We start from the raw sequence: 24,670 nt of genomic DNA, 5'->3' as shown, positions 1-24,670 counted from the left end.
TATCCTGCAGCAACATTTGTTGTTTCTGAGGTTTCCTTGTCCACTCCTGCTTTTGGATCTGATTTCTGTCGCTCCAATCTCAGATGTTTTCTCTTGTGATTTCACTGACGTTACTAACAAAGAGACCAGAGGACCAGAAAGGCTGCAAAGAGAAAGCCTGGGGACTAAAGCAAACCAAAAATAAAAATGATACAGGATAGAAGGGTGGAAATGACACTGTAATTTGATTCTGTAATGTGAGGCTGAATCTTTGCTATTGAACCTTGGTTTATTAACCTAATTGAAACTTGCGTTTTCCTCGCGGCTGTTTACTTTGTTGTGTTTAGTCTTTGATGCGGTGCTGCAGAATGTGTTCCTAAGCTCTGCTGCTTCGTGCCCTCACTGCACAGCTCTTTTTTATTTATTGATTGTCCCTATTGATCAGCCCACACAGAGATAAAGCCACTGAGCAGCTGTTAGGGACACTTACAGCTTCTGTGATGCTTGCATTGTTAAATGATATTACACATTAATGTCCTGCAAACACACTTGAAGACTCCGTAGGACGGAGATAACCCTCAGCAGATCAGCTGTTAGTGAATACACACGTGTGCGTAGTAATTTGCACATGAAACATTGCACTCCTCTGCATCAGGCATGACGTTTTAACTTCCAGGAGCTTTCCACTGATTAAAAACGAAGGCGTAGTAATTTGTCACAATCTCATGAACTCTGATGTGTTCACTCACTGCCTTTTCCAGCTTTGTCCTGCCTTGCTCCCATCACTCTTTATAAAGCTTTATCTCCCTGCCCTGACAGGTGTGTTGGAGATAGAAAGAGGCTGCTGAGATGGGTTGGTAGATAAAGGGCTGGTGTGATTTTTTTTTCTTCCAAAGAATAGTCCAGGTTGCCTGGCAACTAATGGGGTCACAGGCTACTCTTCATTTAGGGTGTCATGATGTGTATACAAGTGGATAGTCTTATTCTGAGCTTGATCTGATCTGAATCATCAAATATGTGTAAGACAAGTTTGTGACGGATGCAGTCAGTTTGAGCTCTGATTCATTCTGATCTGCTGACAGCTTGATGTCAGCCAGACTGATTCTAACTGTGTGAAAGGATCTGATGTTTCACTACTCATCAAACCACCTAAACCCAGCATATGTTTTGTAAAGGTCCTCCTTCAAGTTAAACAAGGTGGTTGCGTTATGGTGTATTGGCAAGAATCTGACGATATATTTGTCAGAATATGGGGAGATGATAGGATAATTTGTGATACTAAACACCAGATGATTTTCAGATTTTTAAAGACAGAATTTCATTCAAAAACTCAGGCCAGACACTTCCAAGACACATCCAGATTTATCTGTCAGAATGAAGGCAATAAAAACTGCTGCCACCTAGCAGTCGGAGTTTAAATTGCTTCAAACTAAAGAACTACAGTAAATGTTTGCATTTACTCAATAAAACAACTGATACACTGCTTTTAAATATTGATTCAGTACCATAGCATGAAACATCTTTGGAACTAGGTCCAAAACCCAGACATGAAAGTCGAGGTGATCGCTCCTTCCAGGCTGTTGCACCCCGACGTTGTATTGACAGTCTGGTCACCTTTAAAAAAACAGCTGAGGACCTTTTTATGTAAAGCTGCTTTTACTTAAATGTTTTTGCTTTTTTCCAGGGTGCAGTAATTACCTAAATGATTGCAAGCAAGCTTTACCCGTGGATGGCCATTAGGGTCAAAAATCCCTGGGAGCACAACCTCCAGCAAAATAACAAGAACATCATGTTCTCTTTTGTCACTGGCAACGAGTGAAGAGGTAAACGTGTAAAAAAACAACGTTTATTAACTGAAAGTTTTGTAACCATTTGTTACAAATCAGTAAACATTTTTTGTCCTCACGGACTTCCGTAGAGGGAAAAATGCCCAGTGACTCAGACCCACTCCCATGTATTTTAGAACATATTTTTATGACTATATGTTATAAAACTGGTGATATTTTTCAACAACTCTGCATCTTTTAATTCATTTACAACATTTCTGTGGATATTTCCAGAGGTTAATGGTATAAACTACACTTAACTTTCATGAAGTTTTTTGTTTTTTGATCTCCGTGAAGCGGATCTCTGTCTGTGATGAGTGCTATAGAAATAAAATTAACTTATTACATTAAAATATTTTAGTGTATCATTTAGGGCTGCAACAACGAATCGATAAATTCGATGAAAATCGATTACTAAAAGCGTTGGCAACGAATTGCGTCATCGATTCGTTGTGTTGCACAACTCTTCCAAAAGCCCCCTCCCCTCCCGCCCGCCGTTGCGCGCAGACCGGTGGAGAGCCGGCAGGTGTTTGTAAGAGGAACATGGCAGAAGCAGCGAGACCCCAAAAAAGTAAAAACTTCTGAAGTTTGGGAGCATTTTCAGTTAAATCAGGTGAAGACATCCAACGTTTGTAGGTCAGACTCAGCATGGCACGGGGATACTACGGTGATGATGCAGCGTCTTAAACGCAAGCATGTCAGAATCATCAGCGAGGAGGGAGAGAGCTCGGTGTCTGGGTAAGTTAAAAACTTTTCAAAAGTGATTCACCCAAGCCCCGGATTATTACACAGGCTAGACATGCCCTAAGCTCGTAAAAAAAGTCTTTAAAATTGTAAGCGCGACGCTATTAGATAGGCGGGGGGGGGGGGGCTCGCACAGCTGCGAACCGGTTCCGCCGTCACATTCCCGCAGAAACTGGTTGATCACACCGGGGCCAGACTAGCATGTGGCTTCACAACCACAATGTCCTCAGAAGCGAAAACGCTTTTAAAAGGGAGGGAGGAGTCCGAACTGTTGCTGCAGGCGTGTTGTGTGAGAGTGCAGTTATATACTGGTTAATATATTTTTGGGTTCAGTTGCTTTCATGTGGCCTAATGCGAGTCTATTTGGGATCATTGGAATGATCAGCAGCATCTCTTGATGTGACTTTATGGTAGTTGCCCAGGGCATCATCACATGGAGGATGGCATTCATTTACTTTTGTTTTATTTGGTATTTTTCAGTCATTTTTGGAAATAGTGATTAATTTTGATTAATTCACAGCCTATGTTTAATTACATTTAAAAATTAGTTGTTTGACACCCCCAATTATAATAAATGTCTACAGATGAGATCAAACAAAACAGATGAGAATTGCCCTTAAAGAGCAAGTCACCCCCAAATAAACTTTTTTTTGCTGATAAACTAAATAAACGAGTGTCTAATCGTGCTGCAGACACGTGTCATCAATAATTTGGCACTTCAGTGCATCTTAGTTCAAATTTAAATATTCTGCCTAAAACTGGCAGTGTTGTGCCGTTGTCAGGTAAAAACTCTGCACTGTATTTTAATTTAAATCTGCCACCGCTATTGGCTAAGAAGTATGCTATGATGTAAACTGGTACATTATGATGTCACAATGCTGTCGTGAGCCTGAGTGTGTGTGTATTTGTTAGCGGCTCCGCCCTCTCGGTCTGCCAGGCAACAGCATGTGTTGCATTTTTCAAACATGAAGTGGGAGTGGAATTAGACTCTGGTAGGGGTTGACTTGCTCTTTAAGCTGTTTAACTTGGACTAAGCATTTTAGGTCACAGATAGGTGTAGCTTAGGGTCTCTGTCTATACACCTTATAAGACAATTTAGGTGATGGCATGTTGTTTTTCTGCTATTGAACTGTTTTCTAATAATGTTGTGTTTAATAAAGTGAGGGAAGGAGAAAAATAACGTTTCCCTAGCAGTTTTTAAAAATGTCCCTATGTAATCCGATTAATCGATTAATCGTGTCGAGACCCCATCCGATTAATCGATTATCCAAATAATCGTTTGTTGCAGCCCTACTATCATTCAACACTTTCTTACATCCCTACTTTATACAGGGTAAAGCAAGCCTTTTTAATATATAATCAAACCACATTCCCATCTTTATTCTACTTCTCTACAGATTATCACTTTCCTATTAATTTTCTATTTCTATTCATTTTGACATTTTTAAATCATTTTTTATTTGTAATAAAAAACAGTTTTTATTGTTCTTATGAAATGCCTCATGATTTTTATTGTGAGAGGCGCTATATAAAAGATTGTTTCCTCTTCTTCTGTAGAAATTAGTAATAGCTTTCCTCAAGCAATGTCTGAAATGACATTTCTGCTACTAAAAATTATATTTCTTGTTTTCCTCAACCAAAACTACCTAAAATTGTTTAGGCTTGGTTAGATTTCTAAAACATTTAATGGGTAAAGTGGATGTGTGTCTGATTTCCAGAGAATCTTTATTCCTTTAGACAATAATTTAAGATATTTCCAAAGCCTTCCGTCTAAATTGTGAGATTTTCCCTGAATTATGGTTCAGTAACCCACAAAGTTCATTCTAGACGGAGAAAAGTCACCTGTGGAAATAAAAATCGTTTATAATTCCTAAAGCAAAATAAAGTCAAACCATTAGAAAAATCTATATTCCACGTCTTCATGAAACAGCTTTGTTATTATTACTATTGTTCGTCTTCGTCTTCGTCTTCGTCTTCCTCCGCTTATCCGGGTCCGGGTCATGGGGGCAGCATCCCAACTAGGGAGCTCCAGGCCGTCCTCTCCCCGGCCTTGTTCACCAGCTCCTCCGGCAGGACCCCAAGGCGTTCCCGGACCAGATTGGAGATGTAACCTCTCCAACGTGTCCTGGGTCGACCCGGGGGCCTTCTGCCGGCAGGACATGCCCGAAACACCTCCCCGGGGAGGCGTCCAGGAGGCATCCTGACCAGATGCCCAAACCACCTCAACTGGCTCCTTTCGATCCGGAGGAGCAGCGGTTCTACTCCGAGTCCCTCCCGAATGTCCGAGCTCCTCACCCTATCTCTAAGGCTGAGCCCGGCCACCCTACGGAGGAAACTCATTTCGGCCGCTTGTGTCCGCGATCTCGTTCTTTCGGTCATTACCCAAAGCTCATGACCATAGGTGAGGATTGGGACGTAGATCGACCGGTAAATCGAGAGCCTGGCTTTCTGGCTCAGCTCCCTCTTCCCCACGACAGGTCGGCTCAGCGTCCGCATCACTGCAGACGCCGAACCAATCCGCCTGTCGATCTCCCGATCCCTCCTACCCTCACTCGTGAACAAGACCCCGAGATACTTAAACTCCTCCACTTGAGGTAGGACCTCGCCCCCGACCCGGAGGTGGCAAGCCACCCTTTTCCGGTCGAGAACCATGGTCTCAGATTTGGAGGTGCTGATCCTCATCCCAGCCGCTTCACATTCGGCCGCGAACCTACCCAGCAAGAGCTGAAGGTCAGAGCTGGATGAAGCTAGGAGGACCACATCATCCGCAAAAAGCAGAGACGAGATTCTCCTGCCACCAAACTCGACACACTCCACACCACGGCTGCGTCTAGAAATTCTGTCCATAAAAGTGATGAACAGAACCGGTGACAAAGGGCAGCCCTGGGGGAGTCCAACCCTCACTGGGAACAGGTCCGACTTACTACCGGCTATGCGGACCAAACTCACGCTCCTCTGGTAAAGGGACTGAATGGCCCTTAACAGAAAGCCACCCACCCCATACTCCTGGAGCGTCCCCCACAGGGTGCCCCTGGGGACACGGTCATAAGCCTTCTCCAAATCCACAAAGCACATGTGGATTGGTTGGGCAAACTCCCATGCCCCCTCCATCACCCTTGCAAGGGTATAGAGCTGGTCCACAGTTCCACGGCCAGGACGAAAACCACATTGCTCCTCCTCTATCTGAGATTCAACTATCGATCGGACCCTCCTCTCCAGTACCTTGGAGCAGACCTTTCCAGGGAGGCTGAGGAGTGTGATCCCCCTATAGTTGGAACACACCCTCAGGTCACCCTTCTTAAAGATGGGGACCACCACCCCCGGTCTGCCACTCCCTAGGAACTGCCCCCGATGACCACGCAATGTTGTAGAGACGTGTCAACCATGACAGCCCTACAACATCCATAGCCTTGACATACCCAGGACGAACCTCATCCGCCCCCGGGGCTCCGCCGCTGTGTAGTTGTTTGACTACCTCAGCAACTTCTGCCCCCGAGATCGGACAGTCCATCCCCAGGCCTCCCAGCTCTGGTTCCTCCTCGGAATGCGCATTGGTGGGATTGAGGAGCTCCTCAAAGTATTCCTTCCACCATCCGACTATAGCCTCAGTTGACGTCAGCAGCTCCCCATCCCCACTGTAAACAGTGTGAGCGAGTTGCTGCCTTCCTCTCCTGAGGCGCCGGACAGTTTGCCAGAACCTCTTTGGAGCCGATCGATAGTCTTTCTCCATGGCCTCACCAAACTCCTCCCACGCCCGAGATTTTGCCTCGGCAACTGCCACTGCTGCACCCCGCTTGGCTATCCGGTACCTGTCTGCTGCCTCCGGAGACCCACAGACCAGCCACGCCCTGTAGGCCTCCTTCTTCAGCCTGACGGCTCCCCGAACCTCTGGTGTCCACCAGCGGGTACGGGGGTTGCCACCACGACTGGCACCGGCCACCTTACGACCACAGCTAGCAACAGCCGCCTCTATTACTATTGTTATAATAGTTATTTTTATTTTTATTATAATGATCGAAATAAAGATTTCATTCATTCATTTTATTGTTTTGATGATAATACATAGATTTACAGTCAATAAATTATCTTTTTTTTCATAAACTTACCATAATGTAAAACCAATTTTTACATTCTAACAAACTTTATGAATTAAAAATGCTGTCCTGGCTGCCAGCTAAAAAACAAATAACAAACCCTGGAGCGTGAGACTAGACTGTTGTGTCCTTCAGCTCTCAGCATCCTGCTGGTATTCATTTACACCATTTAATACAGACTCAGTCCACCTGGGACTCTGATAATTGCAGCTAAGCGTTGCTCAATTAAAACTCTGAGATCCCCAGAGCTGGTTCTTCTGCATGGACGGGGAGAGGAAAATACATGACCGTGCCTCTGTGCTGCCACGTGCAGCAGTTTCCGTCATTTTTATGACCTAACGACACTCTGTTCATTAAGTTTATCCAAACTGTGCACTGTCTAATGAGCAGAGTACTCTGAGCTGAAGAGGCAGGCTGCCATTTTAAAGCAGGCAGCCAGAGGCACATCAGAAACCAAATATTTATTAATGTTTACATTCTTGTACATGTGCAATGTTCACCATTAAAACAATTATAGGGAAACATTACTCTGTTCTTTATTGTTAATATTTGCTGTAATCTACTCTAAAATGTAAATTAAATGAATAAATCACACATTTCAAAATGAAATCATTGGATAGACAAAATACTTGTTTTCTTAAAACTGATGTCTTCAAAAAGTGTCTCAAACTATGCATTTAAACATTTTTTGCAACATAATTATTGCTTTGTTCATTTTCTGAACTGCTTAATCCTCAGTTGGGGAGCTGGAGCCTATCTCCACCAGTCATCAGGTGAGAGGTGGGGGACCCTGGACATGTCTCCAGTCCATCACAGGAACACACAAAGACAAACAACCAGTCACACACTTACTCACACAATGTGGGGTCACTTTGGGGTCCTGTTGTCGGTTTGTGGGAGGAAAGTGGAATATCTGGAAAAAACATGCATAGGAAGAACCTGCTAACTCTGCATAGAAAGGTTGCAGCTGAGATTTGAACCTGCAACCTTCTTACTGTGAGGCAGCAGTGTTTCCAACTGCATGTCATGTTGGGTATATATTTAACCCAGGACATGAAAGAATCACAAGTGGAGACGAGGGTGAGTAAAATTACAAATACATTTATTAAAGGAACGTGTTGTAAACTTAAAGCGCTGCTCCAAACGAGAACAGGAAGAACCGAGATCTAGAACCAAAGAACAAACGGGAATTAAAATCACAGTAAACAAACCCTGGAACCAGAGAACCAAAACAGGAATGGTTTTAGGAGAGTCTTCTCTTACTGGGAAACTTAAGATCCTTGGAGAGACTGGGCTGGATGGTTGAAGCCAAACGGGGACAGACACAGGTTGAGGATCCAAACTGAGATGCGTGAACAGGTATGTGGCAGACAGGAAGGCAGGTATTGCTGTAGATCCGGAGGAGATTGGTAGGCAGGCAGGCAGGGAACAGGTAGGGTGACAGGCGAGCAGCAGAGAGCGAGGAGACCAAGGGACGGTGAGCGATGTGTAGTAGAATAACAACTCCAGGCAGCGGTGAGTAATCCTGAGTGACAGATGAGTACAAGTTTCAAAATACAAGACCAGGGCTGACAGGAACGGACTGAGTAAAACACATGCTGAACATTTGAAGATCAAACTCGAGACAAAGCTAGTGTTACCCAAAGGCGAGTATCGACTGGCACTGGAGTTGTTTCACACCGCTCCTTAAGTACCCCTGGTCCTCTGATCAGGAGATCAGGAGCAGCCGGCTCTCTGACACGCCCACCTGAAAACACAAACTGGGAACAACTGTTGTGCATTATGTGAGCTGATTAGTGAGCGGGGCAGATTGTGACACTGCACCACCATGCAGATGAAATGAATGCTGGCTCTTCAGTACAGAACACCCGTAGAGCAGCGTCTGTAAAATAGCGTCGAGAATGAAACTCATATTGCGGCTCCAGGAGACGGCAAAAACCCGACGTTTGCTGCAGCCACAGAGCAGGATGTTTGTTTTAGTGTGGCAAACTAGAGCCGTTTATCATCACCCAAAGATGCTAGTATGTTCTTGTGTACTTTTCAAGTACGTTCTTGGCAAGGGCACCAGAAAGTCCACTCTACCGAGTATGGGAGGACGAGGATGGCATTCGAAACAGAACGGTACTTCGTTGTGTCTTGGCAACAAACGCTGATTGTTGCTACGGTTAAAAAAACAAAAATGACCTAAGAAAAGTACAGACAAGTATAGATATTGAGAAATGGTGTCGGTACCAGGGGCGGATTTAGGACTGGAGAAGATCCGGGGCTTAACACACGCGCGCGCGCGCACACGTGACACGCACTAGTCAACATCATATGTATTTGTCTTGTACCACATAATTTTTAATCTGAAGCTACATATTCAGCATATTCAGGGCAGAGTATTGTTCCTGTTAGTGTTTACTGTGAGATGATAGTAAATATTCCCTTTCTTTCTCCAACAACTTTACCTGATAAGCTAACTTTAGGCAAACCAGCAGCACAACAAATATTTTCAAATAAGACTCACAAACCTTAGTCAACACCAGTATCATCAAAGCTGGGGTTCTGTCGTTATACTTTTGGTCTAAAAAACGTCCTTATGTCCATCTTCACTCATGTGTTTCAGGCAGAGAGTGCAGAAGAAGCCGGCTGCTGAAGGGCTTCTTCTTCAGTGGTGGAGGCTCAGGCAGGCTGTATACAAACTACTGCCAGCTGCGCCCTCTCTGTTGGACTTTGGTACTGCATGTTACTTCTGCGATTTAGATCCGGGGCTTATCATGAAAGATCCGGGGCTTCAGCCCAAGTAGCCGGGCCTAACGCCGCCCCTGGTCAGTACCAGATCGGCTTGGGGTCCTGCGTCTGCCAAATACGTCACAGTAGATGATTGGCTGAACGTAAGACTTACGGAAGTTATGGTGCCACATTTGTAAAAGTTACGTAAGCACTCTGTCAATGAAGATTTTGATTGGTCAGAACAAATTTACAGTTGTAGTCTTTGTGGTTGTAGTCCTGTAGTCCAAAAATCAACCGCTTTCGTAGAAAATATGCTTGAATTTCCAAATATACCAAACACATCTTTGAAGGTTAAACATTATAAACATGACAAAGAAAAAAAATAAATAAAAAAATAAAAGCTAAGATATCAACTGATAAACAGTGACCCTCAAAAGCTCTTGATTTTGTTGAAATAGGGCCAAATAAACTATAAGAACTTTATTGAAAAGACACCAAGCAACATTTTGAATGAATGGATGAATGAATGTATTTACATAGCAACTAAGGAGATGAATTCCACATTAATACAAACAGATGTGGCTTCACATTTAAGAACTGTTGTCCTTTTTGGCAGTGTGATGTTGGTTTTATGTAGTTTCACATTCATTACAAAACAAAAATAATATGGTGTTTTGTTAACAAATTACAATTATAAAGAAAACATTTAGGTGGTGACAAACAAGAATGTATTAACAAAACTGCTGACGTCATCAGCAGGCACAGAACCCCAAGCAGATCTGGTACCGGCACCAGCCTGAGACTAAATGCTGACAGGTTGCTGTGGCGATGCCTGAAGGAAAAAGCAGACAGAGAAATAGGTGGCGTTTAGAGCTGAAACAACTAATCGATTTAATCGATTATAATCGATTATTAAAATAGTTAACAACTTTTTTAGTCATCGATTAGTTGTTTAATAATCATATTTTACCGCATAAAGTCTATTTTTACCACAATCTGACATCGGTTACAAGCTGTTAAATTTGCCGCCAGTGTGTGGCAGTAATGAGCCACTGATCTACCAGTGGAGCCGTAGAAGAAGAAATGAGCCAATGAGTGCCCTCGGTTTTCATGACGTATCACGTTACTGACGCTCATCTTGCTGTGAGAGATGGCGGAACAAGAGGAAATACGGAAGAAAAATAGAAGCGACAAAATTTTAGAGAAACCCCGGACAAAAACCTCACGAGTATGGGAGCACTTCACTAGATGCATTGAAATAGGCAAAATATGCAAAAACCATCTAGCATGGCACGGAAGCACGACGTCCCTAAGTGAACATTTGAGACGAAAACGTGGGGGCTGAGGAAGAGCACCGCGGTCAAGTGAGCCGTCATTTGGAAGAGCCAGCCCGGTAAGTAACAGAAAATAAACAAGCTGGACTTAGTGTTTTAGCTGAGTTCGTTATAGTGGATGTTAAACATGTTTTTTTGCCGCGTCAGTCTACGGTGTTCTACTTCTGATTGACTAGATGCAATCGTGAATCTCCTCCGTGTTGTGAATCATGCGCTTGCCAAATTTAGCACGTCTGTTTATAAGAATGTTCTAGTTAAGAGAAAAACGGCACAAACCCATAACTATGTTCCTCATTCAAAAAAGGACAACTCCGCGGTGAAAAATATACAGACGAGCTGTGTCCAGGTGAATATAACGCGGCATAGTTGTACGCTTTCAATTTTTAAATACAGGAGAAATTCAGAAAAAGTCATTTTTTTACTATTAAAAGGCTGTTTTACTATCTAACGCTGTAAAACGCCTCACAACACATTTTTATCATGTTTCTTAAACAGTATTACACAAAATAATCATTTTTCACATTTTTCTAGCTAATTTAAACACTCCCGACTCAAAGTAAAAACCTCATGAGCTTCTTACTTAGAGCTTTTTAATAGTAAAAAAATTAGACTTTTTTTCTGAATATCTCCTGTTGCGGGCTATTTTGTAGAACGTAACCCTCAAAATAAATGATCACTGTATATTGTTAATTAATTCAAATAATATAATATTGATTTAGTGTTGTAGTGTGTGTGCTGCTTTATTTTATATGTGTACTTATTTCAGTCTATTTGTGTTTCTTATGCAGAAAAAAAACAAGCAACGATGGACAACTACATGGGGAAAGAGACACTCACCCCCCAGCAATTCATACCACTTACAAACTCTATTCTAAACATGCTGGTAAAAGACATGAGGCCACTATCCATGGTGGAAGGAGCAGGCTTCCAGCTAATGCTAAAAAATTATTCTGGACTGATATTTTGCACTGTTTAGCTCATTTTATACTGCTGACTGTGTTCATGTGCAATAAAATAGATTGCAGTCAACTGCACAATTCTCTTATGTTTTTTTTTCTTAACTGAAATGCATCCATCACTTGTATAGGTTAAATAGCTAAACAATAACAAACCGATTAATCGATTAATCGAAAAAATAATCGACAGATTAATCGATTATGAAAATAATCGTTAGTTGCAGCCCTAGTGGCGTTTCAGTCTTTTCTACCCTGTGAACTACTCAGTGGGGAAAAATTACAAGTGTATATTGCACTGCTTTCACTGTCTGGTTTAAAATACGTCCAAACTGCTTTTCTCTTTCTGAGGCGACACGTTAGATCTGCATTAGCCTTCTAGCTAACAGCTACATTTTATGGTGTCTGAATTTCCTGCTTGTCAAAGATTTGGTGAAGTTACAGTGTTGTGGGATGTGTTAAAAATAAAACAAAGCTATTAATATTATGTTTGAAATTCTCCATCATAGGATGAATCAAAAATATATTTTTTGTTGTTTTCTGAGGTTAGATCTGATCTTTTCCACCTGGTTCCAGATCCTTTGACAATTACGTGATTAGGCCCAATTTCCGATCATGTGGTCATATCGGAGCATCCCTAATGTTGATCCATGAATTGATAAAGAGCTAAACAACACTGATCGGCAGACCAAAATGTAAATCAAGATCAACATTAAGTGTTTTTTACTTTTTGATTGCAGACAAATATAAATATTAAAAAGATCATGTTTATTGGGGAAACAGCTCAAGTTTACCACCCACCACTAAGTTTCAGTAGAAGTGTTTGATTTCTTCTGAGTTAAGACGGTTGAATGTAACTGTAAGCCTGAACCAGCATTAAGGGGTTTAGTGGAGAGTGTGCAAACGGATAAAAACCTGTGATTTCTGTGTAGAGGTGGATCGTTCAAATGTTAAAACATAACAGGCAGCTTATGGTGTAAGTGCCAGATGAAGATGCGTTGTGCAGACTAGGGGTTGCATGACTCAAATTTTTTAAAAGTCGCCAGTCAAGTAATGAAAATCGAGTCAACTTCGACTAGTTGTTGATGACGTCATACACCTGAAGCGGGGGGGGGGGGGGGGGGGTTGTCTCGGTAGGTTTGCAGGAGTTTTTGACAATTAAAATTTTGCCCACATTTTCTAAGTTAACACATCTCTTTTAACAACGGTAGTTTCTGCATCCTACTTCAGCCCTCTCCCCCCTCCCCCTGCGCAGCAGCCGCAAACTCACTGATGCGCCTGCAGCCTTTCCTGCTGCTTTAAACATTAAAATAATTATTTCATTTTCTGTTCCTCACTTCTGATTACCTTCAGTGGTGTTTGTTTGTTGCAACCACCAGGTACAAAAACTAACTTGTTTTTATTTGACTATTTTTCTGTCCTGTCTGTTTATTATCTTCCTGCATCTCCTCTCAATCCTAAAGAGAAACTGCTACCTGGGTTCATTTATATTCACCTTATGAGTTACCTTTGAACTCTAAAAGTTCTACCGACCACAAAAACAGCGGAGTGCCGCTGCTCGCCAGCCGACTACAACGGGGCCGTTTTTGCTGCGGAGTTCGTGTCGGAGCGGAGCGGAGATAGTGGAATTTTGGGGGTGCGTCACCGGAGGGCAAAACAGGTGATGCGCCTCGCTCCGCAGCAGCGAAACGCATCAGGCACAAATAACAGACAGAAAACATTAAAGGAAATGAGCCGACATGAACGATCACGTGTTTAATTTGTTTTTGAGGTGGTGACACTGATTTGGCCGTGCTCAGGACGCAGATGTCTGGAGCGCGTCAACGATCAGAGCTTTGCATGCGCAAACTGGTTAAGATTAGGATGGGGGTGAGGGGAAGGTAAAATTGCAAGAGGGAAAAGGTCACAGTTTGGTTAAATGCCCGTTTTACCGCCGGTGTCAGTACCAACGCTCTGGCAGAGCCCGTCGCCTCCCGACGCAGGGGCTCATCACCTGCTGTCTTTTCCGTGGACTGCATCTTGTCAGTCATTATTACGTGACAACGACTAGTCGATGACAGGCATTAAAAGTCACTACAGAGCTGTGAAGTCGACTAGTTCATACAACCCCTAGTGCAGACACAGTTAAAATAGATCTTTTATGCATAATGTTACCCCCAAAAGATAGAATTATTTCACACCATATAAGCAGAATAATGAGATCAATTTTATATTGAAATGTCTTGAACTTCACCAGGAGTCATGAGCTTCAAGCAGACCCCAAGGACTGTGACTTAAAACATGTATTTGCTTTAAAACCTCCTTTTTCTGACCAAGTATAAGAAATGATGTTTAAAGGAAGAAAACCATATGAACTCAACCAGCCACACTGCTGCAAAGTGCTCTTGAGTTCAGTCATTTCCCAAGCAGTGTACAGACAGGAATTAATGTTAAGTGGTTGTTTGTAAAGGCTTTTAAATTGCACATTAGAGGAGAGTAAATCAAGTGACATTATTTGGACTGTTGAAGAGGCTGGAGGCATTTAGTTTGAATGCAAAGTCTGTAGAAACAATCTTATCTAACAAGGAGGAGCTGGACACAAACTGCTTTGCTGCTGCATGAAGCCAACAACCTTCAACTCCACACCGATGCTGCAGTTCATCTACATCACATATGTCAGAGTCAAGGCCCGCGGGCCGCATCTGGCCCGTGGAGCATTTTTATGTAGCCCGCGAGATAAACATCAAAAATATATTAAAACTGGCCCGCTGGCCGATTTTACCGCAAAGACTACAACTCCCATGATGCTTTGCGGCGCCAGCGCGGAGCAGACGCGCCCCCTCCTTTGTGTTTTTTCAGCGCCGAGGCAGTCAGAGGTAGTTGGGTGTCTGCAGCTCCGCTGTCTCGGACAAACTACACTCCTCTCACTCAGCGCCGAGTTCACTCAGCTGTTTTCTGACGTTGAAGCCCAGAAACGGAGATTCTAGCCGCTCAGTAATGTGTTCACGACTGAAAGAGAAAGTTTTCCAACTAACGTCCAGACAGAGCTGATATAACTCCAGCGAGCAGCGACACACTCAAGTCAGCACGGCTCTGTGGCTGCTGTCGTGTTTCCTCTCCGACACACAACAACGTGGTCAAGCTGCTCAGACATGTTCATCAGCACAAACCTATGTGAGCCCCTGTTGTCATCTAATGTTGTCATTATTATGATGAAGATGAACAAAACAACAGGAGTCTCCTCCTCAGCTCAGATCAACCCCATGATGCAGGTATCTGGCTGGAACAGGTGAGCATCACAGTAAACCAGCGGAGCAAACTGAGCTTTAAATATGCTGGTTTTATGCTCTTTTTCTGCTCCAAAACATGAAAGTTAACAGGTGAGATGTTGCATTTTCATTTAAGATAAAATGAATTTTTTATTTTGTTGTTGGCCCGTGAGAAAAGATTTAACCTACAGTAAACAGGAAGTGGAAAGGCTGCAGATAGATGAATAGAATAGAAAATCCCTTTATTGTTCCTCAGTGGGGAAAGCTAGATGTCACAGCAGCGATGACACTTATTACAGGAGAAAAAAAGGAGAATAAAAAATAAGAAAAATGAATAAACAAGGAAACATAAATCCTGAATAGATTTATAAAATGCTGAATATACCACAAGTAATGAATACCACTGATGTGTTTTATTTGTAACTGACTTGCTTGTGTGTAATTTGGTTATTCCACATTCAGTGTTAATGCAGAAATAAGTTTGTTTCCAAATTTAAAGGTTCAAAATTGCATACATGTTGATAAAGAAAACGTGCAAATTTACCGTCACTTTTTCAAAAAATATTAAGTTTGGCCCTCGACTCTGTCCCAGAGTTTCATTTCGGCCCCTTGTGAGTTTGAGTTTGACACCTCTGATCTACATGTACGCATGTCCAGATGTTTATTAAACTGCAGCATAATAACAAACTACCAAACACATCTTTGAAGGCTAAACATTATAAACACGACTAAGAAAAATGGAATAAAAAATGAATAACACCATCCATGTACACAATCTTCTCCCCATCTATTTGTCTCTTGAGTTATACAGAGGCATAAAATGTATAGTGGTTATTAAGTTTGGAGACTGAGAGTTTTAGTTTGTTTGACCTTTTGTATCATAACTTGGAGCACTTGTAAGGAGCACAGAGAGCCAAACGCCCCCCAGACAAACACAAAGAGGTGCCCTTGACTTCAGCTTGTTTTCAAGTAGGAACCCTCTCTGCCCTGAGCCAAGAGGGTCCAAGAAGAACACACACCAATTCTGTGTCCAAGCCTCACTCAACGGCTGTCAAATTATTTTAAAAGACGACATTAAATTAATTTGCATTTGTAAAGCTGCTGAATACATCCTGCAGTCACAATTTAGCTGAACATCACAACTTCTCATTAAAATCACACAGAAATGGAAATTGTTCAATTAAATGTTGAATGTCTTTGCTGTTGAGGTACGTAAAATGTCCTGGTTTGTTTCATGTCAATGTGTGTTTTAGCTCTTTGTGATCGTGCTCACATCTGTCAGCATGTCTCTGCTCATTTCCATCTCTGCCATCAGTGACCTCTCTCTGTTCCCTTTGACTCTTTCACACTTTGCATCCACACACAAACACACACACACATTCACTCATGCATGCCCACAACAGACGTGCAGTGGATTTTTGTTGCTGAGAGGCACTCCTTTCTGTCTCTATTGCTCTGTCTCCTCTTCTGCTTTTGCATCTTTTCTGCTTTCTTAAATTCTCAACTCAAGCAAAAATGAGAATTTTCCGCCGCCAGCAGAGTGTCTTACAGGGAGACAAAAGATGGGATGCCATTTAATATTATTTCATACGTACACATGTATGAGCTCTCGTTCATTCTAGTATTACCACTGATTTATGCTTGCATAGTTCACACAGATTCGTATACCTCTAACAAACTAGTGTGTGTGTGTGTGTGTGTGTGTGTGTGTGTGTGTGTGTGTGTGTGTGTTTGTTTTATTTTGGGTAAATTGTGATCTTGCCATTATTGGTGTGTGAGTTAGTGTATTATTTTATAGTATGTATTTACACACATCTGCTGCTGCTGTTTCATTATTCCAGATGTTCTTGTGTGTCTTTATTGTACAAAAAGCTGGTAGAAATCTCTCTCTCTTAGTGTTTGTCTCCAGGTGTGGCATTGCACTCGACATCAAAGGTGATATTGAAAGAGTTTGTATGTCTGATAGCTCTAATCTTATTGCACTCTGGAGAGGAGTGTGAATTTAAGCCTTTGATGGTCCAAAGCACCCTTTAAAGAAAGAAAAATAGGAAAAAAGAAGACTTTCTTGCAGCGGAGCGCATTGATGTCACACAGAGGGCAGATGTGCTTTCATGCCTTTTGTCTTCACCTCTATAAAAAAGCTTACTGCCTCTACTGTAATCTGTATCTGCCTGTTTTCTGCGTTGCTTAGAGCACGCCTGGTCTGTAGCTTGGCATTCTGGGAATTTACTTTGATGTCACTGACGATTTGAAGTCCGTAATGAGGAGGTGGACTTAATTCTGATTGGAGCCGGCCTCCTTTTGAATCACTTCCTCGCCTCGTGTTTGTCAGCGGGTGTGTTGTGTCGACTTGTTTTTCCCGCTAAGATGATAAACCCACACATTTTTACTGACTGGTGGCTTCTGTGGGTTTGTTTCGTCATAATGAAACTATCAACTGTACCCGCCCTCCTGTATTGCAGCATAAGGCAGCATCAATGAAAGAAAGTTCAGGACAGACTCTGATAACTCACACTGTCAGTCGTAAACTGTCCATTGAGCAGGTACTCATATGTATCAGTCAACTCTTCTTTATGCAGATGTTATACTGCATCACATCCAATCTCACTTTGTAAACGAGATATCGGTGTAATTTGTCGACTTCTGAGCCAAAGACTGCATCTGATTTGTGAAACACTCGCAGGAAAATTGAGATGACACATTCATCAAATGCAATTTATTTCAAGAACCAAAGCATTATGAGATCTCCATTAAACAGCAAATCACTGTAGCTACTGCCTCTTTCAGCACAATCGAAACTGGGGCATTCATAAGTAAGTCGTGGACGTCCATTGAAGGACGAAATATGTCTCAGAGTGGCTGAAATGTCACGGCTATGCCTATTTCTTGGTCTTATTGCTGCTTCTGTGGACAGACTCGATAAGGTGGAAGGTCCAAGTCTTTCATGAGCTGATTTAGTATGGAAAGCCTTAAATGTCAGAAGCAAATACATAGTGATAATATTAATGATAGAAAAAGCTTGTGAGTAAGCCCCACATGCGTTAAGATGGTTAAATAGACTTTATTGTCTGTTCCGAAATTATAATCAAATGTTTTCTTCAATAAGTAAAAAAAGCCACTTAAAATAAACAAAATAACCTGTAAATATAAATAAATAGATGACACTGATAATTAGCTGTCTAATGCTAACATGTGCTAGTAATGCAAAGGTCAAGGTCAATCTTATTTATTCAGTGCATTTACAGCAGCAAAGCTGCTCCCACAGCGCTGTACAAGGTAAAATAAATCAACCATAAAAAACCTAAAATAAGATGAGCTCACAACAGTCACAATCTATAATAAAAACTGTTAAAAACTATTAAGATGCTCAAGTCAACCTGCATTAAAAGCCAAATCAAAACAATGCGTCTTAAGAAGGGATTTAAAATGCTCTAGATTCTGTGTGGTCCTGATGTTGAGAGGCAGCTTGTTCCACAGTTTGGGACCAACCACAGAGAACGCTCTGTCACCGCGAGTCTTGTGGCGGGTTTTTGGAACTGTTAAAAGAGCTTGAGAGCTGGACCTCATGGTTCTGGCAGGGACGTAAGCGGACAGCAGCTCAGAGATGTAAACTGGGGCCAAGCCATGAAGGGATTTAAAAACAAAAAGTTAAATTTTGAAGTGAGACAGGAAGCCAATGGAGAGAGACCAGAACCGGGGTTATGTGATCCCACTTGCTGGTTCCAAAGCCACATCTAGCCACATTATAATGCACACTATCAGGATCAGGCTCAAAGTGTGTTGCATCTAAAAGTGTGGTGCACTGATAAAAAGGTTCAACTGGAATGTTTACTTTGTAAAGTGCCTTGAGCCGACTTGTGAATTGGCGCTGTATAAACAAACCGAACTGAGTTGAACTGATTTATGTGGTCGCTGTTTAGTGGCTTAATCAGAAGTCACTGTGCAGGAATCTTATGTGAGAAAAGACACAAGGACACAGAAAAAAGTAAATGTTATAAAAATATAACAAACATAAATTATAAGAATTTGATTTGAGATAATACAAGTTTTTATGTTTGACAGCATAGATGCACTATTTATTAGCAACGATTAGCAGCAATACAAAACCAAGTAACATTTTCTGATTATTATAATAACATTTTGTCTTCCTACAATTTCCATTTAAGTATAATTCGGTCACAGATAAATCAGGGTCAATGATGATCAAGTAGATGGACATAGTTTATTGTCTCTGCAATTTCCTTTGCATGCTTCATACAGCATCATATTCCTCTACTCTTTCATCATTATCTGTAGAAGTTGTTTTTTAAAATGGCGTCTAGCGCTGGTGGAAAAGATAAGGTTGGTGGAAAAAAGAATAATTAAAGTTCCCTTTAATCTTTTCTATTTCAGTTGATACATAACAGTACATCAAAAATGTCCCTGCATCTGTTGCCCATCTCTACTTTCACCATCTTTATCCTCGTGGCCTCCATTTTGTGCTAGCTATAAGTGTACAGTTTATTATGTTGAATAATTGTAAAATAGTGAGAAACATGTTTATTTTGTAGCTATGTGATAAGACTCCACAAGTTCATCAATGTGATCAGATAAACATGTTTATTCCTCTCAGCAGAGCAGTGGTGGATTCATGTCTGAGATTTCATTTCATGTTAGCTTGTCGCCTTTGTGGTGCAAGGAAATGCTGCAAAGTAATAAAACCTGTTTCAGCCTTTTGACTTTGAGACGGCGAAGGTTCCCAGTTGAGTTGATCTTAAAACCCAGGCGTTGAATGTTTTATATTTATATAACACTTTTGTTGTCAAATTCATCTTTTTAAAGTTCAAACATGAAAACTGAAATATTAATAAATGCTAAATATGTGAGAATCTGTCTCTGTGTTAATTTTCTAGCCCCCGTTTGCCTCATATTTCATGCTTAGATTGCTCTCCCTGGGTGACTCCATGGATCTCTTTCTTTCTCCAACAAAGTTCTGTTTTTCCTCTGATGATTAATTCACCATTTTCCTTAAAATTTCTCTCTGAAACTGTGGGGTATTATTTGAGCAGAAACTGGCCATATTTTCTTCGACAGAGAGATTAATGGGCTGTTTGGAAGGGCTTCATTTTTCACTTTCAGTTAGATTTTACTGCTCTAAGCTACTGCTCGCTGTAGTTTCATATATTTCTCTATTTGCCCATTTATATATAAACACTTTCAAGGTTATGGTTCAGTGTGCGACTGTGTTTGTGTATTTAGGCTTTGTACACAGATTGGGGGTATTTGTGACTTACATCTAAGTGTTTCGGTCTGTAAATCTAACTCTGGTGTTCTTCCCACTTGGTGTGGTTCAATCCACTGACTGCATATAAGATGGCCAAACCCTCTGGCTGTCACCCACAGGTTTTTGAAGGGCTAAATTGAAGTCCATTGGGTGGTTCCCACTATCACCATCTTGGCCGCGTCACGAATCTCATCACTCCCGGAAAATACAAAGTGGAGCTGAGAGTGGGGTGTGGGGGCAGGTGATGGACACCCATCAGACTCCGGGCTGAGCTAACTGAAGCTAATAAAAGTTGGCAGGCACTTTTAGCCAGAAAACCGCATTTCAGCAACATTGCTACCACTTTTAATGTGAGACACAAGCTGAGGCCTTCCCTGGAGCAAGCAGGAGGCAAGCTGCTAGCTAGCGCTGGTGGCTCATCTGCTTCCTGCCAAAAGGACACACCCCTAAGTATTAATAATGTCAAGCTTTAATTACATCAAAACGGATGAGTTATTAAAGAACTCCCACCCACAGGGATCTCATGATGATAAACTAGATATATTAAACCGTAACTGTTTTTTTTGAACCAGGCAACAACTTTATTTCTGCAGTGAAGTTGACATTTTTAACATCAGAGTCATTGGGAACTTACTACTTTCTGGAGCCAGCCCCTAGTGGATGAAGGGGGGACTGCAATTTTCATCACTTCTGCATTTGCTTCAGTTTTGGCAGCCGGCGTTTGGCCGTTGTTTCAAACACAGTAATTGTACCCTGCTATGGACCAAAAAAACCTTACTGAGACCCTTTGGAGGAGGTAGTCTCAGTGCCATTCCAAACTAACTCCACTGTGGGTTGTTTATAGAATGACCATCGACCAGGTACTGCTAGTTTCACATTCCCCTAGCAAGGTGTGCTACTAGCTAGCTGAAAATGAAGTAAAGGTTTGTGTGGACAGACAATGGGAAATGTTGCTTTGTTGTTATTTGGGCAGATGAAAAACTTAGTCCACCTGATGAAAAACTCATTGAAATCATGAAAGTTCAAACTGTTCAGCGTGCGGGGCTGAAAAAGCTAAAAGTTAAAAAATGTATGAACGGATTTGGGCCAGAGGAAATGACAAGTTGAGGGCAAAGAAAAAGTTAAAGATGGGGAAAACAACAAGAATCAGTCTGAAAGAAAATAAAACGAAGAGGTCTAAATTAACGAGTCCACATAATATGAGTCTAAAAGGCAGAAATATAGATGAAAACTAAACAATACAACACAAAAAACATAGAAGATATAATGATAAAAATCTCTGATCTAATAAAGCCTTTATAAAAGAAGTGGATCTTCTGTTATGATTTGAAAACACTTGACATCCCAACTCCTAGAGAACAATTGCACCTCAGTCTGGGACAGAAAACCCAGAATCCCCTCATGTTTTCATTTTGAAACCAGAACCAGCAGGAATGACTTGATCAGAAGAGCGTTTAAGATTTAAACTAGTCTGTTCTGATTGTTTATAATTTTTTAGTTAAGCTACAAGTGTGTCTGAACTAAACAAAATACATAGGATGCTCTTCAAATTGAGTTATGCTGTGGATGACAACTGGTGGTGCAAAAAACTCACAGATCGAATCAGATCACGGTTTTCAGTCACATATCGGATCGTTTTTGGGATCACAGAAAGAAAATGAAAAGAGAAGACAAATATTTTTCTCTGTCTTTATTTTGTAGAACACTTAGTGCAAAATGTTTCTGCTTAATTTGTAACTTGCTATAAAATGAGAAAATGTAGGGAGCTCCGATTGCTGATTAAGTGTTAAAATGGCTTGCCCAATAGGGGACACTCCCTGCGTGTCCTGCTTTCAATCATCTCCTAGCTTTTCTGAAGCGCTGTTTATTTTTCATTTCTCCTCTTTTACAGATTTGTCCCAACTTATATTTACAGGTCCCGCCATGTTAATAAATTGCCCCAGGCATTTTGCGTGCGCCACCCTTCCTCTTTTCACAGCGGTCAAAGGTACGTGTGAGCGGTGCTGCGCCATCAGACTGGAGGCACAAGTGTTTGTGTGGTCATTTTTGCAGTTTGTATCATGATTGTATTTTACAGGGAAGCCAAGATGCTCTCATACACGCCACTTAAACGATGCAGGTGGTTTTTCAATGTCCTCTCCTCCTCGTCCATGACCGGCGTCGCTGTGCTTTTCTCGTTTAGACTGAACAGGTTGCGCCTTGGCCCTCCACATGAACGATCTGTGGACCATGTGCGTGCCGAACTGTAGAGAGATCCGTGCAGATGGCGGATCAATGATGATCCGTTGCACCCCTAATGACAGCATATATGACCTATTGTAATAATTTAGTTTTGTTCCTGAAAGATTGAGATTATTGCCAGGAATTAGATTTGGGGTGAAAGACTGTTGTTATTCTTCTTTTACACATATTTCTGAAACATAATTTTGTTTTTTTTAAAGACTTCCAGTGACACAACGCACTTCCTCTAGACCGTAACTTCTAACCTTGGTTTGACTTCCTGAACAGCACTTCTGCCTCTGGATGAGACCTGTGTCCACTTTAAAAATTTAAAGCTCAAACCTGATTTCACAAATGTAGACTCACACCACAAATACAGATATACACACTCAAACACTGGAGCGTGTGTGAAAACACTACCTTTCATTCTTTTCCCCTCCTGTTCTTATACATAATACAATACATTAGAGCTTGAGACCAAATTGGCCCTTTGTCTGGTTTCTCTTTCTCTCTCCTCATCTCATCTCATGTTTTCACCCCCTGTCTTCATCTCCCAGCAATGAGGCCGTCCCAGACTCCCACTTCTCTCCTTCCTCACTCACTGTCCTCTCCATCTTGTTATGTGTTATCGTTGTAATGCCTTGTTGGGTCCCAGCAGTGGTTTATCTGTAGATCTACACCAGCTGGCCTTTCACAGAATACAGGAACAGACGGTTTACAAAAGGAAGGTGACGAGATGTGTCAGATGAAAAATCTACAGAGTGTCACGGATGACATTTGTTTTTAAGGCTTTATCTTTTATGATTCTGTTCAGAATAATATCACACCTGTTGATAAATGCCTTCCCTATAGAGCCCAAGCAATAGTAAGTTTATACTATAAAAGAGGGTGCTGGAAATAAAATATTTACCTGATTCAGGAGAGCCATAAATAATTGAATGGTGCACTTTATGTGGAATTAAAAACTTCAAATAGAAGATACGCTACTTTTATTATGAGAAAAATATAAATTTATCACATATTTTATTACAATCCTGGCATCAGTGGCCACTTCCAGATGTTTTCTGGTTAGGCTTGAAGCCTCTGTTTGCAGGTCGCTCCTTCTACCTTTACCTTTAAATCATTTCTCTTTCACATAATTCTTTTTTCGTCTCTCTTCAAAGGTGTTCTGCGTGTTTCAGTCTTATGTTTCAGTCGCTTGCCTATTTAAATCCAATCAGCCTTTTTCTTTTCAACCATTATTTCATAGATTTAAAAGGGTGCTTTGGGTTGTTTTGCTACTGAAAATCTGGGTTTTTAAACAGAAGGTAACCATCATTTCTTTAGTCATTTTTCAGATGATGTTATTAAAGACCTCTTTTACCAAATGTAATCTAGTTATCTGCTTTTGGGTGATTTATGCTCTTTGAACATCTTAGGTGTGTTCTTGCTGTGTCTTTGTAAATCCATGCTTTCGTTCTTTTTTAAACACAGAAACAGTTTTGTTTACCTGTTTGTAGCTACGGTTTCGCCGACAGCTGCCGGCTTCTTCAGGCTGACGCTGATGGTGGCGCGTCACTTCCTTCTCCGTTTATCTGCAGGCAGCAGAGGACGTTGTCGCCCTCTACTGCCCGCTCTCCCCTCTCCGACGATGCAGTCCCATGCGTGGTCCAGCGTGTAAACTCCGTCGTCCCTGTTCATGGTCCCACATCCACGTCTCCTTATCTCGATTGCTTCCTTGATCCATCTTTTGTATTTTTGTTGTTCAGTGGTTATGATCCGTGTGTTGTCCCAGTCCATTATATGGTTTTCTCTTAAGCAATGTTCTGTTACGGCTGACTTTTTTATTGTACTTTCTGCTTCTTCTTTTGCTGCTCTTGTGTGTTTACGATTTGCCTCTTTCTCGCACTCCTTTCTGTGTTCTATTGTCCGTGTATTGAGTTGGCGTCCGGTTTCTCCTATGTATGTTTTATTGCATATTTTGCATGGGATTTCGTAGATGACTCCACATTTTTGTCCAGCTGATATTTTGTCTTTTGGGTGTACTAATCTGTTTCTAACTGTTGTGTATGGCTTTGTTGGTGTGTTTATGTTGTGTTTTTTCATTGTTGCTCTTATTTTTTCCGTTATGCCTCTGATGTATGGTAGGGTTATCACTGGTTTTGGTTCTTGTCTTTCTGGGTTTCTGGTTCTTTTTTTGGGTTGTTCTTTGCTTTCTGTTTTTGTTTGTTGTTTTCCTTTGTTTATTGCCCATGTCGGGTATCTGCAGGTCTTTAAAGCGTGTTGTATGTGTTTGTCCTCTTGTTTACGGTCTC

At 41.6% G+C, this 24,670-nt stretch overlaps 1 protein-coding gene and 1 long non-coding RNA gene across 2 annotated transcripts in view; both read left to right on the top strand.

Annotated features, from left to right (window-relative positions):
• LOC107380473 (cGMP-dependent 3',5'-cyclic phosphodiesterase) overlaps nt 1–24,670 on the top strand; it is a 264,584-nt gene that overhangs the window by 13,297 nt on the left and 226,617 nt on the right. The gene's annotated exons all lie outside the window — the stretch shown is intronic.
• On the top strand, nt 10,619–11,729 carry LOC139062500 (uncharacterized). Its single transcript, XR_011516034.1, has 2 exons — nt 10,619–10,751; nt 11,481–11,729. It is a non-coding gene; the product is annotated as an uncharacterized lncRNA (long non-coding RNA).

The sequence above is a fragment of the Nothobranchius furzeri genome, chromosome 13 (assembly GCF_043380555.1).
Source record: "Nothobranchius furzeri strain GRZ-AD chromosome 13, NfurGRZ-RIMD1, whole genome shotgun sequence".
NCBI lineage: Eukaryota > Metazoa > Chordata > Actinopteri > Cyprinodontiformes > Nothobranchiidae > Nothobranchius > Nothobranchius furzeri.
This window is presented reverse-complemented; position numbering and strand designations above follow the sequence as displayed.